The sequence below is a fragment of the Muscardinus avellanarius genome, assembly GCF_963383645.1.
Source record: "Muscardinus avellanarius genome assembly, chromosome: 6".
Classification (NCBI taxonomy): Eukaryota; Metazoa; Chordata; class Mammalia; order Rodentia; family Gliridae; genus Muscardinus; species Muscardinus avellanarius.
Genome location: NC_137791.1, coordinates 110,044,280 through 110,065,312, shown reverse-complemented (window position 1 = coordinate 110,065,312; position 21,033 = coordinate 110,044,280).

Sequence of the window (21,033 nt, the reverse complement as noted above, 5' to 3'; positions counted from 1 at the left end):
TCAGTTAGGTTCCCTAATTTGCTCATATATAGTTTTTCTTTCTTCTTCTTGAGTTCCTTCTATGATCCTTTTTCTCCCTACCATCCACATATTAGGGAGAGCATCCGATTCCTTATTTTTTTTGTGATTGACTAATCTCACTTAGCATAATGTTTTTCAGTTCCACCCATTTTCCTATAAATGATGTAATTTTGTTCTTTATGGCTGAGTAAAAATTCATTGTGTACATACCCTATGGTCATGTAAATCATTAATATGTTGATGGACATTTTGGCTAGTTCCATAGTTTGGCATTTGTGAACTATGTGGCTATTCACATAGATACACCTGCATTAGTGTGGTAGTTTGGTTTCCATTTTGGGGGGTAGATACCCAGAAGGGGTATGGTAGGTTCCTTTCCATTCTTCTGAGGATTTTCCATACTGTTTTCCAAAGTGGTTGCACTAATTTTCAATCCCACCAATGTATTTGAGTTCTCACTTTTCTACATCCTTGCCAGTATTTGTTGTTGTTTTTGTTTTGAATGATTGCCATTTTAGTTGGAGTTAGGTAAAATCTCAGGGTAGTTTAGAACTGCTTCTTTGAAGCTCCTTGAAGAGGGCATAGGTCCAACACTGCAACACATAGGCACAGGTAAAAACATTCTCAGCAAGACCAAAAAGACACAAGAAACTTAAAGGTTGATTAATATGTGGGATTGCATTTAACTAAAGCAAAGAAAACTATCAAGAACCTCAACAGAGAGTCAAAAAATGGGAGAAAATATTTGCCAACTATTCCTTCCATAAAAGTCTAATATCTATAAGATATAGAGAACTGAAGAAACTAAATGCTAAGAAATCAAACAACCCAATTAAAACATGGACAAGTGAACTAAATAGACACTTCACAAAAGAAGAAATTCAAATTGCCATAAATGAATGAAAAAAATCTCTATATTTAAAACAAACATCAATTTTATGTCTGCAGTGGGAACAAGTATTTTCTAGTAACTAATGCACATATCTGCTTTTTCAAGTCAGGTGCTATAGGAAAAAATATTCCTTTGTTAGTCAGCTTTCTGTCACTGTCTTTTTCTCAAAATACCTGAGAAAAATAGCTTTAGGAGGGAACCCTTATTTTGTTTTATGGTTTGAGAGGTTTCAGTCCAAGGTCAATTTTGATTCTGAATGGGAAGGAAGGGGCCTGATATAATAAATACCCTTCCACAGCATGTCCCCTGGGACCTACTTTGTCCAAATAGGCATGCCCTATCTCCTAAAGGCTCTACTACCTCTTTGTATGAGATATGAACCCATCAGTGGATGGAGCCACTGATTAGGTAAATGCCCTCAAGATCCAATCACCTCCCAAAAGCCCTGCCCTGGAACACTGCTGCATTTTAATGTCTTCCACATTAAAAGGTTTGGGGAGAAATAACAAATCCAAACATTTCTTGTTATTGGATTTATGTTTTTTTTTTTTTTTTTAGTAAGTGCTGTTTTTGTATTAAGGTAGTGAGATACTTCTTTATCAGGGTAAAATTGCAAACTTATGCCTAGAAGAGAGACCTATTTTGATGAAAACCTCTGTTCCTGATGGCAATGATGTAGGAAAATCTCTTATCTTGTCAAACAAATATGGAGCATTGAGGGTGAGGATGTGATAATTGCAGGTGAATTAAAAACTGACCAACTTTCCCTTGGCTTTGATCACAAAGATTTTGAAATATTTTGGAATCAGTTCCCAAACTCAATATCTAAATAAGAAGTACATTTCATAAAAGATATACATAAAACAAAGTAGTAATGGAAACACTTTAAATAATCCTACGTACATTTGTGAAGCTATCAATATTTATTTCAATATTATGAATTGGGAGGAGAGAGAGGAAGGATAGATACAGAGAGAAATGCACTGTGTACTGTTTGTACGTATGTTCCTATTACACTAAACCTCAATATGATGTATGGTTACAGTGCACCAGTAAAAGTATATTTTAAAAATGGTGAAAAATACAAGGGAATTGCAAAATTAAAATTAACAATTATTTTTAAGTACAATACTCATTACTCATTTTCTAAAATAGGCATTTTTTTTCATAGATGAATAAATAGATGAGAAAATATAACTAAATCCAGCTCACACCAATAAAGACCTGAGGAGTCTGGGCCTGGGCAAAAATCCTGGAATCTTTCTGTTCCAACCAAATACCATTGCCAGGGCTGTGCGTGGCAGCTCTTAGAGGGTGCTGCCTTCCCACATCCAGCCAAATGTTCATACGGTGCAGTGGAATCCCTGAGAAAAGGGCCTAAAAGGCCAGGGCTTCAGGCCAGCCTTCCTCCTGTGCGCACCTACACTCCTAGACCATGGTGTTCTATTGAGAGGGGAGCCTGAATGAGGAATTTTTCAGGAAACTTGGTCAAGACCTCCTTATTTGGAATCCTCATTTAGACACTTTTCTCTCATCTGCCTCAGTATTTTTGCACATTTGTCCTTCTTCTTCTCTCCTACCGTGGATACTAACTTCACAAAATAGCAGGACATTTTGTCTGAAGTTCTTTGGTCCTGAGAAAATGTGAGACAATTTCACTATCCGCACTGATTTATTGCTTGCTTTTAAATGACGTCGTAGATGAGGGCACACAGAACTTCCCTTTCTTTACGTATCATGTTAGTGCTTCTCAAATCATGGTCACTATTTTGGCCTCATGACCACCTTGCCTACAAATAATGTTAACCTACCACAAACAATAACAACAATAGCAATATAGCTCTTTTAGGTGAGCCTGTGTAGATAATTGTGTTCAAGATGATGTTTTTCTTGAACTGGAAAATGAATTAGTAAATATAGTAAATAATAAATGTTAACTTATAAATATTATATGAAGTCTATATAAATTACATTGTAACATGAAATAATATGTGATCTAAAATAGATTCATATTTATTAACATTAGAAAATTGAATAGTTGGGTCCTGCAGCCAATTTTAATACTAAATATATTTGGAGTATTTGGTATAAATTAAAGTAAGACAAAGGAGCTAGTTTTTTGAAACAGTGGAAAGAGTGGCTACAGTTATTTTTAAAACATATAAATATAATAATAAATGGCTTATCTAGATATACATAAAATATATAACTGACGAATTACATATTTTGCCTAAAAACATTTAGAATTGAGGGCTTTTGTTTTTATAAAGTTTATTCTTTTTTCTTTAAACTCAGAGTAGTAATTATTAATCATTCTATATTTTTAATGAATGATTACTTAGCCAAGGTCAATGTACAGTAAAGTTTTAGTCTATCCCAAACTTACTGAAAAGGATGAGAATTTTTAGTAAGCCATGGGTGCATTTGACACTAATTGACATGCTTGACAGTTTAAGTGAAGAGGGGAAAATTTAAATTGGCCATAAAATGACCTAAGTATTCTCATTTCTAGTAATTTTCACTAAACTTTGAGGAGGTGTTGCAGAGGGACAGAGTTCATAGAGAATAACACAAATAAGAATAATGTCATATTAATAAAGTTTTATGAAATATGTGTAATTTGTAGGTAAAATAAGAAAAAATATTTTTAAAATTTTATAAAAATTTTTAATAAAAAGACAAGAATGAAAACAAGTACAAACTTGTCATATCAAAACTTCTTTCATAATAAATTTTTCCTACCAAGAAAGCAAATATTGTCACTTTCCAAGAATTCACTGTGACAAGTTTATTGAAATTGCTAAGAAATAAGTTTCTGTTCTCAGAAAGCAGCTCAGGCCACTCAAACAGAACTAGAATTACTCTTATCTGTTGTGAAGCTAGAATTCACTGAGAAGGGGGTCTTCCTGCCTAATAAGTCACAAAATGACCTTTTTAAATTCTAGGCCAGGATATTATATAATTCTCTTCTAGAAAAAAATGTTTAAGACAAAAAAATACATGAAGACTTAAAGGGGCTTCTCATAAACATGAAATTTGATTCTTGTTCAGAATATTAATTCACAGGGAATATTGGAGAGAAGAGCACTTCTATTTGGAATAAACAATTGGAAGTATTATCCTTTGCTGAAATTGGTGAAATGAGGAAAGGTAAAGGGTTTGGAGTATAGATCCTGTTCAAATTTTGGTGACCAGTTGGAATTATAGATTCAGATCTATGTCACTCATTAGAATATATGAATAAACTGGTCTAAAAATTAAGAATTCTCAGCAGTTTTCTAGAATATTTTAAAAATTGAATGTAACTATTATCTATATTATTTGTGGATAAAATTTTATCAAAATCTCTATAGATTTTTTTCTTCTGGAGCCATTTATTTGCTAAATATACAGCCTCATAAATTTCCTAAACTTTTACTCTGCTTAAATAAAAGAAAATAAAAAGCTATTTTTTTCCCTGGCTTTGATGAAATTTTTAAATACTGTATAAAGCTAGTAGAGAATTGGGGACATATCATTTGTTTTTAAAGACTGTTTTTAACTAGAGAGAAAACTGCACTAATGTAACAGAAAAGTATGTTCAGATGTATACAAATGTGAAAGCTATTCCTTATCTCAATTTGAGATAATTAAATTGTGTACTTTTTCATTACTCTATCTTTGTTTTTGTATTTTTAAATTTTGTACTGGAGCACTGTAGTCACATCTTAATAAAGTACAAGACACTAGAAGCACACATGCACACATCACTCATTTAGCTCTTACCCAGTTCCCACTCCGTTCTCTCTCTCCCCTCTCTCCTCCTCATGTTTGGCTTAGTGATTGACTTTCATGTTTGTGAATGTACATCATATTTATTATTTCTGTAAATTAGGTTTTCAGTCAACTCATGTTTCTGTTGGAGGTTTGATCATCTATTGAATGTGAGGGGGGAAATGATAATGGAGATTTCCTAGGTAAAATGTGAAATTGTTATAGAAAAGAGAAGATTTAAGTAAATTGGAAATACAGTAATATTGTCAATCAGTTTTCACCCTCTATTGATGTTAGTCATTAACTTAGAGTAGAATGATGTATTATGACTTTCTCCACTTCTTTACTCATCTTCCCAGGTTAACTGCTAAAAGTAGTACAGCTACTGTTTATCAAGATATGGACTCAAATAGACTGTTTTAATTCTTGGGGCATGTGCTTAACATGTAGAATATGTGTGCAGAAATATACAGAAGCTAAGTACCTAAGATAAATACTTGCAATAAAGAGTTGTAATTCCTGCACTTAGGAGGCTGAGACAAGAGGATCGCACAGGTATTAAGCCAGCCTTAGCTACTTAGTGGGGCTCTCAGCAACTTAATGAGACTCTGTTTCCAAGTAAAAAGTCTGGGAGTATAGCTTGGAGGTAAAAAGCCCCTGGGTTCCACCCTCAGTACCACCAACGGGGAAAAAAAAAGAAAAAAAAGGTATATCATTCTTAAGTGATTTAAATTAAAAACCAGACACATTTTTAAAGTATTTTTATTGATCACGTTTTCTTCAGTATACTTTCCTTTATACATACCAGATACTGAAGTTGTTTTACATAAAATTAAATTTCTAATCCCTGTTACCTTTAAATATTTTTTCCTATTGAAATTATGAAAAATTTAAGAGGACACTTGAAGCTTTTGTTCCAAAGACAAAAGACACAAGCCTTTTTATTTAAATATACTAATAAATTGCAAAATTGTATATATAATTCAAGATTGATACATTTTCCCTTTCTTCAGAAGGTTTACAGAGAGGTAATTATATGCTTGTATGACAAATAAGAAAAAAATATCCAATATCCTGGGCCGGGCGTGGTGGCACACGCTTGTAATCCCCGCGCTTGGGATGCTGAGACAGGAGGATTGCACGGGTTCGAAGCCAGCCTCAGCTACTTAGTGAGACCCTGTTTCCAAAAAAAATATAAAAAATGTCTGGGAGTATAGCCTGGAGGTAGAAAGCCTCTGGGTTCCACCCCCGGTACCATCAAAAAAAAAAAAAAATCTCCTGGATGCTATCATGAATTTTATCTCTATTCCAAAGCCAAACTGAGATCAACCATGATTTTTCATGATAGAGTAAGAATTTATGAATCATAAATCATATAAAATTAATATAAATTTAAAATAAATATTTATACTTTTAAATATGAAACTTACAAGGAAAAATATACAATATTGGGTATCCTTTGAGAAAGGAAGGTTTAATAAAAATGGAAACACCAGTGATAACTTTCAAACACAAATGGGAACTTGAGTTAACAAAACACAGAAATAGCAATCATATATCTATAATAAAAAATAAATTGCTTTGTAAGGTATACAATCCTACTGCACCGAAAATCTTTATGCAGAAGACAGACACACTGACCAGAAACTTTTAAAGAAGTATCTGCTTTAGATAGAAGATAAGAATAGAAATGAACACAAAGACTGTATCTTTGCAAAATGACATCTTTAGGGATGAGTAATGAATCTGGAGTATCAATATCTGTGTAGAGTGTAGAAGTAACTTCAAGGGGAAAAGACTCATAGTAGAAAACCCAATAAAAATGCTAATTGTTACTAAAGTTAATTAGTTAGTCATTAAAAATAATCATTTCCCCTGATTTTAAAATCTGAATTATGATCACAGCTTTATGAAAATCAGTCATATTAGCATATTATTGATGGTTTGAACTTCCAATTATAAAAGGCTCAGAAGACACTTAATGGCTCACATCATATGAATTTGTAGAGCAAATTAAATATAATACTTAATGAAGCATAGAGGCTATTAGTGCTATTACCTATAAACACTTGCAGAAAATAAAAAAAAAAGATTAGTATGTGTTGCTCCAAATCCTCCTGTGGCATATAGCAAGGTCAACTGGAAAGGATGAGGAAATGCTACAATGTTGTGAACAGATGGCTACAGACTTTCATTTTAAACAAAAAAAAATGTTGCAAAGAAAGAAATATAACTGTACATTAGGCAAATTCATTTAAAAGTGAAAATCCAAAGATTATCATAAATACTCTCATAATTCAGACCATTACAATTAATTTGATGTCTTTGGCTTTACCTGGAAGATTTTAGGCTTTCTATTTTATTTTATTTTATTTTATTTTATTTTATTTTATTTTATTTGTGGTACTGGAGATAAAACTCAGGGACATTCTACCTCTGAGCTATACCCGCAGCTTAATTTTTTTTTTTTTATTTTGAAACAAGGTCTTGATGAGCTGCAAAGGCCTTAAGTAGCTGAGGATGGCCTTGAACCATGATCCTCCCGTTTTAGCCTCCCAAACGCTGGGATTACAAGCATGTGCCACCATGCCTGACTCCATTTTTATTTAAGCTTTGTAATAATTTAAAAAGGTAAAATGGGTAATACATGTCAGAATATGGATTTTAATTCAAATAAACCTTAGCTGAACTTTTGTCCTGGCTAGTAGTACCAAAATAATTGAAAATCGTGGGCATCTTGTTATACCACTTTTATACAATGACTGGTAAGTTTTATAAAATTAAGAGAAAATATGATTAAACTGAAAAAGACAATGAAGCTAATAACAAATTCAAGCACAGGTAGAACTCCAGAGAAAGGAGGAGAAACCTAGTAGAATGAAGGAGAAGGCTTAATTGAGGGAGATGGTAGGGGGAGAAAAACTTGAAGAAGGAAATAACTCAGTGGACATGATGTATATACATAAACCTATCAAAGCCAGCCACTGTGCTGAACATGGGAAGGTGGGAAAGGAGAGGGAAGGAATGGAAACTGCAAAAATAAAAATAAATTTAAAAATTATAAGTCATTTCCTCAATAAAAACTTAATACATTTCAATCTTTATCAGAAACTCTAAAATTAATATTGGTGGCCTAGATCATAGTATAATACTAGATTTTATAATAGTTTACCAGTGAAGGTAGTATTATTCATTAATAATATTTGGCCTGGATATAGAGTGTGAAGATTCAGGTGCCAATCCCATTCTTGTACAGAGACTCTTCTTAGATTGTCTTGATTCCCATCTTATAAGCGAGGGATCTGAAACCTAGAAAAAGCGTATCTCTAATAATAAGCATAGAAATGGCTACTGGTTCTCTTATTATGACCACAGTTTATTTCATGTATTCCATTTTATTATAACTTGAATAAAGTTCTAATAAATAAATATATATAATGTATAATATACAATACAAATATGTATAAATATATAAAATATATAAATATATAATATGTATAACATATATATATATATATATTCCGCTAGATTCACACAAACAGGCACATATCATTTTAAACTGAGGAAGTCAATTTAATTTATTATGATAAATTAAAAAGCTGAGGAATAAAACTACTGATGTTTGAATGTTTAAGTTTAGTATGCACATATTCAGTAATAACAATTAAGTGTTATGATTGTAGAGCACACTTAAATCAAATATAAAGAGATAAGATAATCATCAAGCAACTTGAACTTATTGTTTTTTTTTTTAAACATTTGCTATTTGCCACAAGATTGGAGCATGTAATCAAAATTGGTAAAGCCATGTTATTTCAGCCTGCTTCAGCATAAAATTGAATTCACCCTACTCTGATAAAACACCTGACCTCATTCCTCACTTGGACCTGTAACTTACCACTCATGGCTAAACCCTTCCCCAGCTTTTCCTGCTCAAACTCTACCCCTCCCCTTGAAACCATCATTCTACTCCCAACTTCTATGAGTTCAACTTGGTTTTTTTGCTTTATTTTTGCCTTTTTTTTCTCTCATGGTACTGAGAATTGAACCCAGGAGCTTTCTTCCTCTGAGCTACATTCTCAGCCCTTTTTTTTAAAACTTTATTTTTATTTTGAAACAGGGTCTCACTAAAGTTTTCAGAGCCTCACTAAGTTTCTGAGGCTAGCTGTAAACCTGAGATTCTCCTGTCTCAGGCTTCCTAGTACTAAGATTATAGGCATGTAATACCATGTCCAGCTGAGATCAACTTTTTGGACAATGACAGAAATGTTAATTCTTTTGAGTTTAGCTTCTATTTAACAGATTAAAATTCAATGAACTGTGTTTGATATATAAAAGTAAAAGGAATTATTTCACCTCTTCCTAAGGTGAGACTCTAATGAAAACTTTCTCTTTTTGTCTTATTGGTAAGTATACAACTTTCTTAAAATTCAAATAAAAGACTGAAAATCATAAAACACCTTTTTATAGACCAAATTGCTGACTGTTTCTTAAAGAGTAGAGTGCAGACTGTTTTCCAGAATGTCCCAAATAACAACCCTCAGTTTCTTTCCCTTGTTCCACAATATTTCCTCTATTTAAACATCTTTTATTTTTTAATCCCAACCTTTTCCCTGGATTTTCTGTCATGTACATTTGGGTATGCATAAGGAGTCCTTAAGCTGAAAAAATTGCTAACAAATGAACTCTGGGAGAAAGTTTGTGATTTTTTGTTCATGTATAAATTGGGTAGTGATCGAATCAGGGTAATTAAATTATTAATTTTCATGGTCAGTGCCTCCAAATTTCTGCCTTCTCGTTATACATTATTGTGAATTATCATCACCTTACTTTACTGTGTATTACGATACACCAGAACTTATTTCTCTTACCAAAATGTAAACTAGTATCTTCTGACCAATCTTTCCCATCCCCCCTTTCCTTGATTTTACAAGTCTCTAGTAACCATTATTCTATTCTCAACTTCTATGTGATCAAATTTTCTTAATTCCATGTATGAGTGAAATCATACAGCATCTGTTTCTCAATGACTGGCTTACTTTACTAAACATAATGTCTACCAGGCACACTCATGTTGTCAAAATTACCTTCTATATGTATGGTTAACTTTTATAGACTGTATGGTATTTCATTATGTTTTCAGTTTCTTTGTCCATTTTTCACTGATGAACATTTAACTTGATTTCATATCCTGGCTATTGTGAATAGCAATACAATGAACTTGGGAATTAATGTGTCTCTTCAACATCTGGATCTCATTTCCTTAAGTCTATACCCTGTAGGGGGATTACTGGCTTGTATGGTTGCTCTAATTTTATTTTGTAGAAAAAAATCCATACTATTTTTCATAATGGCTTTACTAATCTAAATTCCCCAAACAGTACATTTTGGATCATAGCAGTGAGAATATTGACTGAAGCACAGTATACATTGTGTAGTATTAAAATCAGGGTAAATGCACCCCTTTGCTCTGATGCTTATCACTTCCATGTGGTACAAACATTAAAAATCCCTTCTTCTAGCTGGGTGTGGTGTCTCACACTTGTAATTCCAGCATTTGGGAGGCTGAGACAGGAGGATCATGGTTCATGGACAGCCTCAGCTACTACTTAGTGAGGACCCTTGCAACTCAGTGAGACCTTGTTCAAATAAAGAATAAAAAATAGAGCTGGGTGTGTAGCTCAGTGGTAGAATGTCCCTGGGTTCCATTACCAGAAAAAAAAATTCCTTCTTCTATCTGATGGAAAATATACAGTATAATGTTATAATCACATTATTCTATAATACAATACCAGAAATTATTCCTCATCTCTACCTATAACTTAATCACGTGTGGACAAGCCCTTCCCAATCCTTTCCTTCCCCCAACTCCCCCACTTCTCTGGCAACCACCATTCTGTTCCCAACTTTTATGAGTTCAACTTGTTTTGTTTTATTTTTTATTTTATTTTATTTGTACTTGGTAATGAACCCAAGAACACACCCAAGCAACCATACAAGCCAGTAATCCCCCTACAGGGTATAGACTTAAGGAAATGAGATCCAGAAGTTGAAGAGACACATGAATTCCCAAGTTCATTGTACTATTCACAATAGCCAGGATATGAAATCAAGTTAAATGTCCATCAGTGAAATAAATAAAGCTGAACTACACTCCCCCAGCCTTATTTTATATTTTATTTTCAAACAATTTCTCACTACTTTGTGGCATGCCTCACTAAATATCTGGCTGGCTGCTAACCTGCAATCCTCCTGTCTCAGCCTCCGAAGTACTGGGATTGCAGGCGGGTGACACCACGTACAGCTGAGATAAATTTTTTTCTTTCTTTTTTTTGGGGGGGTGATTTTTTTCTTTCTTTTTTCGGGGGTGTGATTTTTTTCTTTCTTTTTTTGGGGGGTGCTGGGGTTCCTGGAAGCCCTTCTACCTCCTGGCTACACTCCCACACCTGTTTTATATTTTTATTAGAAAACAGGGTCTCTTAAGCTTCCAACATGCCCGATCCTCCTGTCTGTGCCTCCCAAGGCGGGGATTACAAGCGTGCGCCGCCACGCCCCGCTGGAGATAAAGTTTTATTGAAAAATTGAAATAAGTAATGGAAATGGCAGAAGAAGATGAAACCTATTTGATATTCATAAATCAGACCATAAGAAGTCCCACATGTTACTTTGTACTACTGATACAGTTAGATATAAAATGTTTCCTAAAGAGCTCACTTAAAGTTTGGAGCCTAGGTAATTGATTCATTAGTGCTGTAATCTGGAAAGTGGATAAATCCATTGTAATGGAGTGAGCTGGGTGGAACCTGGTAGCCTAGTTGGCTACACATATATATTAAAATAATATTTTCACTTAAAACTTATGACTTAAATCTTTTTCTTCATTTGTGGAACAAAAAGCATAATTCAATTTAAATTTACTACTCAAATTCCTCAGGATAGTTTCATTTATAAAGTATAAAAAATATGGGTTAAGTAAAAATCATTTAATTTAAAATACCAATATCAATTATAGAAATTCACTAATTAAATTAATAATTCTCAACTGTTCTACTCATATGCATATTTTAAATAATTGCCTATCAAAACAGTTTTATTAAAATGTACATATTTTTCAGGAAATTAAACATTTATTTATGCCCAACATTGTTCTTCTTGTTTTTTATTCTTTTTTTATTATAATTTTTAAGCAATTAACTTAGAAGTAGAAGTAATTTGCAGGTTTATATAATAGCACAGATATTAGTCTGCTACACTCAAAAGAAAAGAATAGCAGGATTCTAAGATTTTATTTCAATGAAAAAATAGGGACAAGGACTTGAACACTTTAAAATATTCTTTGGTTGATAATTCATATAAATCTATTTCAAAAATTCATATTATATATTGAGCTTAATACAATTGTTGTATAAAGCATTGCTTCTGATATTTTGAGATTTGCATAAGTATGGAATAAAACTAATAAATATATGGAAAATATGGTAATTATGAAATCCATAACACCCAAGACAGCTTAACCATTTTTCTCACTTTGACATAAAAAGAAAAAAATCAATGACAAAAATATTTTCTATTCAGCTGTAGAACATCCTAAGAATTTAAAATTCAGACATCAGTTAACATCTCTTTATCAAAAAAGTTTTTTGTGGGTATTGGGGATTGTACCAAGTAGCATTCTACTTTGCAGCTACACCCCAAGCCCTATTTTTTATTCTTTATTACATATATGTATGTATGTATGTATATATATATATATATATATACACACACACACACACACACACATATATACACATATATGCATATATATATATATATATATATATATATATATAGTGGAACATATCAAAAATGGTATACATTTAGACTGTGTTTGGTGCCATCCCACCCCCAGTTTTCCTTCACTCCCTCCCAACAATATGTGTCAAGGTATGCCATGCTATATTCAAACTTTTACACATATTCTTATATAGCTCCTCCATTAATCAACCTCAGCCTTCTTTCTCTCCTATCCTTCCATTCTAGCTTTGCTGAAATTTCCCCTCCATTATCTGGAGTCCCTCCAGTATCCCCAGTGCTCCCTACTTCAGGCATATTAGAGAAAACATTACCCTAGTTTGGGCATATTAGAGAAAAAATGTCCCTTCTCTTTCTGTGCTTTTCTGATCTCAATTAACATAATGTTCTCCAGATCTTGACATCTTCTTGCGAATGGCATGATTTTGTTCTATATAGCTGAATAGAATTCCATTGTCTTTATTTCCCATAATTTTACAATCCATTCATCTTTTGATGGAGACCTAGATTGGTTCCATATTTTGGATATTACAAATAGTAATACATAGGTATGTATGCTCTGAACATAGGTATGCATATGTTGCTGTAGTTCTCTGATTTCAACCCCATTGGAAAGATACCCAGGAGTGGTAGAGATGAATCATATGGTGAATCTATTCGCAGTTTTCTAAGGAATCTTCACACTGATCTCCATAGCGGCTAGACTAGTTTGCACTCCCGCCAAATGTGTAAAATAGTTCCTATTTTCCCACATCCTCTGAGTATTTGTTGTTGATTTTTTTGTGCCTGCCACTCTGATTGGGGTTAGATGGAATCTCACCATAGTTTTGATTTGCATCTCCCTGATGGCTAATGATGTAGAACATCTTTTTATGTATCTATCGGCCATTTGTATCTCTTCTTTTTTGAAGTGTCTATTCAGTTCAGTTGTCCATTTCTTGATTGTGTGTGTTTTTTTTTTTTTTTTGCTAGTGTGGAGTCTTTTGAGCTCTTTGCATATTCTGGATATTAGCCCCCTATCAGAGTGATAGCTGGTAAAGATATTTTCCCATTCTGTAAGCCATCTCTTTAGGTTCTTGGTGGTTTTCTTTGATGAGAAGAAACTTTTTAGTTTGATGGTAACCCACTTGTTAATTCTTGCTTTAATTTCCCGAGCTTTGGAGGTCTTATTGAGAAAGGTACTGGCTGTTCCTACATTTTGGAATGTTAAGCCTATGCCCTCCTCTAATAACAGTTTCTGGTCTAATTTCTAAGTCTTTGATCCATCTTGAGTTGATTCCTGTGGATAGTGAGAGGTAAGGATTCACCAGTTCTCCCAGCACCATTTGTTGAAAAGGATGTTTTTTCTCCAGTGTATGAGTTTGGCCCCTTTGTCAAACATTAATTGACTATAGATGTGTGGGTTTGTTTCTGTATCTTCTATTCTGTTCCACTGGTCAGTATGCCTGTTGTTGTTCCAGTATCATGCTGTTTTTACTACTACTGTTCTATAGTATAATTTGAAGTCTGGGATTTTGATGCCTCCTGCATGGTTCTTATTGCTGAGAATTGCTTTGGCTATTCTTTTCTTTCTCCATTTAAAATTCATGGCTGACTTTTTTTTTGTGTGGTACTTGGGTTCCTGGAAGCCCTTCTACTTCCATGCTACACTCCCAGACCTATTTTAACATTTTTATTTGGAAACAGGGTCTCCTAAGCCAGCTCACGGGGCTGGCTTCGAACCTGCGTGATCCTCCTGTTTCTGCCTCCCGAGCGGGGATTACAAACATGCTCAAACACGCCTGACTATGGCTGACATTTCTAGGTCTATGAAGAATGTCATTGGTATTTTAATGGGAATTGTATTGAGTCTATAGATCACTTTTGGCAGAATGGCCATTTTGATGATATTTATTCTGCCTATCCATGAGTAAAGGAGATCTTTTCATCTTCTCAGATCTTTTTCAATTTCTTTATTTAATATTTTAAAAGTTTTCTTTGTAGAGGTATTTATATCTTTGGTTAGGCTTATTCCTAGGTATTTTATTGGTTTTGAGGTTGTAGTGATTAGGATTGTTTTCTTTATTTCTTTCATTGTGGATTCATTGTTGGCATAAAGAAAAGCCACTGATTTCTTTGGGTTGATGTTTTTATCCTGCAACTTTGCTGAATTGGTTAATCAGCTCCAGAAATCTTTTGGTTGATTTCTTTGGGTCTTCTAAATAAAGGATCATGTCATTTGCAAATAAGGATAGTTTTAATTCCTCTCTTCCTATTTGAATTCATTTGATTTTTGTCTCTTGTCTTATTGCTGTGGCAAGAGTCTCAAGGACTAAATTGAAAAGGAGTGGTGATAGTGGGCATTCTTGTCTTGTTCTTGATTTTAGAGGAAATTCTTGCAGGTTTTCCCATTCAGTATGATGTTGGATTTAGTTTTATTGTATATTGCCTTAATGATGAGGAAATATAGTCCTTCTCTTCCAATATTCTGCAGTGTTTTTAACATAAATGGGTATTGGATTTTGTGAATGCTTTTTCAGCATCTATTTATATGATCATGTGGTTTTTGTTCTTAGTTCTATTTATGTGGTGAATAATGTATATTGCTTTGGGTATATTGAACCAGCCTTGCTTTTCCAGGATGAAACCGACTTGGTCATGGTGTACAATTCTCTTGATATGATTTTGAATGTGTATAGCTAGTATTTTGTTTAGAATTTTTGCATCTATGATCATTAAGGGTATTGGTCTATAATTTTCCTTTCTTGAGGTATTTTTATTTGGTTTGGGGATTAAGGTGCTACTATCCTCATAGAAGAAATTTGGGAGAATTCCATCTCTTTCAATTTTCTGGAACAAGTTGTGAAGTATTGAGATTAGATCTTCACTACAGTTTTTGTAGAAATCAGCAGGAATCCCATAAGGGCCTGGGCTTTTCTTTGATGGCAGAATTTTTATTGCTATTTCTATTTCTTTGATTGGTATTGGTTGATTTAGGTTTGCTATGTCCTCTTGGTTCAGTTTAGGTAGGTTATATGTGCTTAGAAACAAATCAATGTCTTCCATGTTTTCCAGTCTATTGGAGTATAAATTTTCAAAGTAGTTTCTGATAATTCTTTAAATTTCTCCACTGTCTGTGGTGATTCTCCTTTTTCATTTCTGATTTTAGTAATTTGAGTTGATGCTCTCTTTCTTTTGATTAGGTTGGCCAGTAATTTATAAATCCTATTAATCTTTTCAAAGAACCAGCTTTTTGTTTTGTTGATTCTTTGAATTGTTTTTTTTTTTTTTCCTCTATTTCATTTATTTCCACTCTGATTTTACTAAGTTACTGCCTACTGCTGGCTTTGGGATTAGATTGTTGTTGTCTTTCTAGGTCTTTGAGTACTGTCATTAGGTTGTTTACTTGGCAGTTCTCTGTCCTCCTTATGTAGGCATTCAATGCTATAAACTTTTCTCGTAACACTGCCTTCAAAGTGTGCCATACATTTTGGTAAGTTGTATTTATATTTTCATTTCTTTCTAGAAATTTTTTTATTTCTCCCCTAATTTCCAATCTTACCCATTCATTGTTCAATAGTATATCATTCAATCTCCATGTATTTAAACATTTTCTTTTTGGTTTCCTGTTGTTGATTTCTACTTTCATTCCATTATGGTCTGAAAATATGCAGAAAATTATATTACAACTTTTGAATTTGCTGGTGTTTGCTCGTGGCCCAGGATGTGATCTATTTTGGTGAAGGTTCCATGGGCTGCTGAGAAAAATGTGTATTCTTTAGTTCCTGGTTGAAATAATCTGTATGTATGTGATATATATATATATATATATATATATATATATATATATATATATATATATATATAGTGTTAGGTCCATTTGGTTTATAATTTTCTTTAGTTCTACAGAGTCTTTACTCATCTTTTTCCTTGAAGATTGATCCAGTGATATGAGATGTGTGTTAATGTTCCCAATATTATTGTATTTGGGTCTATTTGAAATCTGATGTGCAGGAGGGTTTGGTTGCTCCCACATTAGGGACATAAACATTTACTATCACTATATATTCTTGCTGGATTGTTTCTTTTAATAAAAGGAAGTACCCTTCTTTGTCTTTTCTGATGTGTTTTAGCTTAAAGTCTCTTTTGTTATTGGCATTGCTACTCCTGCCCGTTTTTGGTCTCCATTGGCATGATATATCTTTTTCCATCCTTTCACTTTCAATCTGTGGATGTCTTTGTCTATAAGGTGAGTTTCTTGTAAACAGCATATATTTAGATTATGTATTTTAATCCACATTGCAAATCTATGTCTTTTGATTTGTAAGTTAAGTCCTTTGACATTCAGAGTTATTATTGAAATATGATATTTCCCTTTCATTTTGTGTTTCTGTTTGGTATAATTTTTTTTTTCTCTTTTAAGATGCTCTGCTGATCAACTTCATCTCTTCTCTGGTTCTGTAACTCGGTTCTTTTTTCTTCTTTATCATTTATTTCTTTAAGTATTTTCTCTAGCATTGGCTTTGAATTCATGAATTTTTTGAGATTCTGCTTGTCTTAAAATACTTTTATATCTCCAACAATTTTGAATAATAATTTTGTTGGATATAGCAGTTTTGTTTGGAACTTGTTTTCCTTCAGGGTCTGGATCACATCATAATAGCCTCTCCTGGCATTCATGACTTGGGTTGTATAGTCCAGGGTAATTTTTATTTTTTTACCCCTAAATGTCACCCATTCTTTTGTTCTCATTGCTTTTAAGATTCTTTCCTTTGCCTCTATGTTGGTCATTTTGAATATTACATCACATGGAAAGGTCCTTCTTTGATCTTGTCTTAATGGTGTTCTGAATGTCTCTTGAATGTGTAAGTTCAAATCTCTTTCCATGTTTGGAAAATTCTCTGAAATTATTTCTTTGAAGAGATTATACATGCCCTTGGTATGTACCTCTATCACTTCCCCAATGCCTTTTATTTATAAGTTAGGATGTTTCATATTGTCCAATAGTTGTTGGATGTTTAGGCTTTTTTGCTGTAATGACTTCTGTATGCTTTTGACTGTGCTTTCAGTTTTGACTGAGCTGTCTTCTAACAATTATATTTCTATTTTCCATTTTGACTAATCTTTCAGAATTTCTTACCATTGCTGTCTTCATTTCATTTATAGATTCTTTCATTTAATTCCAGTCCTCTTTCTGATTCTTTCTTAGTGTTTCCATTTCCTCTTTTATTTCTTGTGTGGATGTTTGAGGCCTTTAGTCATATTGTAGATCAGGTTTTGGAATTTTCCTTCTTGTATTTCTTGTACGTTAGTATTTGTGATATCTGTCATTTCTTCGCTATTTCTCATTCCAATATTTTCAAAGTTTTCAAGCTTGTTTTCCTGTGATATTTTGGCATATTTTGTGGTTATTTTGTCTAATCCAGTTTAGTAATAGGAATTTAGAAGTGTCAGCATGTAAGCGTATTTTTTCTGATGGTGAGGGCTGGGTAATGGTGGGGTAGCTGGGGTGATGGGTGTGGGAGTTGGGTAAGGTAGATAGTATGATTAGATTGAGGAAGAATTTGAATGTAATGGGAGAAGGTTAGATAGTAGGACTTTTTTAGTTAGTAGAATAATTAACTATGGAGATATGAAATACCTTGAGTATTAAACAAGGATATACAATAAAGGAAAAAAGGAATTTTAGAAAGAAGAGAGTAAATAAGCTAGAGTGAAAAAGTTTTTAAAAGGAGATAGAGGGAAGAGCAAACAAACACAAATAAAGTAACAAAACAAGATACAAAAGCTATGCAACAAAGACTTACACAAAAAACAACCTAAAGAGAAAAAAAAGTAAGAAAGATAAAAAGGACAAAAATAAAATAAACAGATCTAGTGACCCTGTAAGAAAACAAAGTAAAACAACCAAATAAACAAAATCCCAAATAAAAGGAAAAAACAAAAACAAAAAAACAAACAAACCCCCCAAACAAACAGTTCTACTAACTTACGAATATGAGTAGGCCCATGTAATATCAAAATGTCTGATTTCTGTGGTAGCTTCTGGAGTATATTCCAATGTCTCTTATTTGCTATGAACCCTATTGTCAGCTTCTGAATCCACTCTTTGAGTGTTTGGGCCCCTCTCTCACCTCTGACAGCTTTGCATTTAGGTGTCAAGGCATTGGGAGTCACTGTTAATGAGTTCTGTGCAAGTGCCAGTATTTGTGTATTTCTAGCCTGTATTCTGCACTTCTGCACTCTGTGCTTCCCTAACTACAGGTGATGAGAGCATCCAATGTAGTCTTGGAGCGACCCCCTGTGGTCCTTTGCAGATATCCCCCCCCCCTTAAGCACCTTTTCTGTGTCTCTGGAGGTTCTCACAAGACTAGCCCTTCAGGTCCCATGGTGCACAATAGGCACACATAGTTACCACCATGTCCAATACACACACTGTGTGCAAGACAAGTCCTTCGGATTGTCTGGGCACCCACTGTGACCTGGCTGCCCTGGCCTAGGGCTATGGAGAGTTCACTGTGCCACTGGATGCCATGGCTTCTCTGAGCACACAGGTTACCTGGTCCCGTTCTGGGTCTCTAGAGGTCTCACTGTGCCACTGAGGGTGCCACCTGTGATGAGCAAATGGTTCTGCTCAGGTAATCAGGTACAGCTTGCCACTTAAGATGTTGGAGCTCTATGGCCACTTTCAAACTAGGGTATTTTTTTCCAAATATTTTTTGGCTGCTGCTCCAGAGCTTGCAGTTTAGGCCCACTGCACATGATGGCACTGGCAGCTGGCCAAATCTGCAGCAGGTCTGTCGTGAGCTCAGGCTTTTTTGCAGTGGATCTCACAGTTCAGAGTTACTGAATTTCTTCTAACATGATCCCTGGATCTGTTTTGGATCAAGAGCTATATTTATTTAATTTTTTAAGATGCTACCTTCTCAGTAGTTGAACTTTATTTGTTTCAGCTACTGAGATATGTGGCATCCTGCAGTCACCATTTGAATCTCCTTTATTTTTTATTTTTGAAACAGGATCTCACTAAGTTGCAGAAGGCCTCACCAAGTAGCTGAGGGTGGACAAAAACTTGTGACCCTCCAATCTCAGCCTGGGATTACAAGCTTGCACCACCACAGCTGGCTTATCAAAAGAATTTTAAATAAGTTCAGCTATGAAGATTATTAGAATGGTGGCTATCAATTCTTATTTAAGCACTAAATTAGTCCTAAACTAACTCTTTCTCAATCTTGTCCTTAAATACACTAACATAAAGGGTAGAGTACATTATATATAAATGTTTATATTAGAGGAAGGCTTCACCAAAAAATTTCAATTCAATACTCAATGAAATGTGCATGTATAAAATTTAAAAAATATATTTATTTTATTTAGTCTACATAAAGTATTTCATCTTCTAAGTTGTGTTCTATAAAATTTATCATTTTATAGACATCTGTTTATTTTACAAAATTGTATTGACTAGTCAATAGCATTATTACCTTACTAATAATTGTTTGCAATGTACTACCAGAATTGTACAATTTGAGAGTGCTAATTATTAAGTTATTAAGATCTTACTACTTCTTTTTATCTTTGATTTTTAAAGAAACTTTCCTCTCAGGATGCCTTTATCTAATATTTTTAATAATGTGGCTACTCTATGACCTTTTTCATCCTTGACTGTGAAATACAATGGCAAACCAAGGTTTCCACTAGGATGCTACGACTGGCAACTTCAAAAGTAAGGTGGATTATCAATGACGCAACTTTAGAAGTCTCAGAATTCAAGTTCACCCTGGATAAGCTTGGATGCTTATCTGAAGCTTATTCAAACCTTCTGAGTCAGTAAAATTGAGCTGTAAATGTCAAAAAACAGACTTTCTCATGAGATTTAGTATACTTTAACTTCTGTTCCAAACCAGAAATACCAAAAAGACAATTTCCCCTGCAATGTCACTGTGTTTCTTTTCAAGTCTTAAATCTCAAGGTTGAAATGAAAATGCAAAGGGAAGAAATAAGAATACAACTTGATTTAAAATCTTGTTTAATTTTGGTTTAAAAAAATTTTTGAAAAAAAAACTATTCTTACAGAATTATTTAAAGTCAAAATGTATTTGGGTCTAGTTTTCTCTTTCAGTGTACAAATAGATTTAATAAATTTTAAGTCATTAATGTTTTTTTCAAAATCAGCAAAAGAAATCGTTTATAAAATTACAATATGTCTCCCCAAAAGCCATTCTGCCTATATAGATATTGAGCAAACCTAGAAAGAACAGTTAATACTTTGGTACCTTTAAGGCTAATGTTGAGAAGCAATATTCACAACCATTGTTACATTGCTATAATTTTAATCATGAATCTACATAAACCAAGTTTATATTTTATTTCAAATACAATTCATTAAATGGGATATGGATTGATATTACATATCTATAGACACATTTTCTGCACTTGAATCTCAGAATGAGTATTTATGTGCTTTAGATCTAGGCATACAAAAAATGTGAGGGCCTCTGGTTCTTAATTCTTAAATGTGCATAATATCATTGCTTCATCCTTTACTGTTTGTGTTTAGACATTAATTTCATAGCACAGTTCTAAAAATAAGA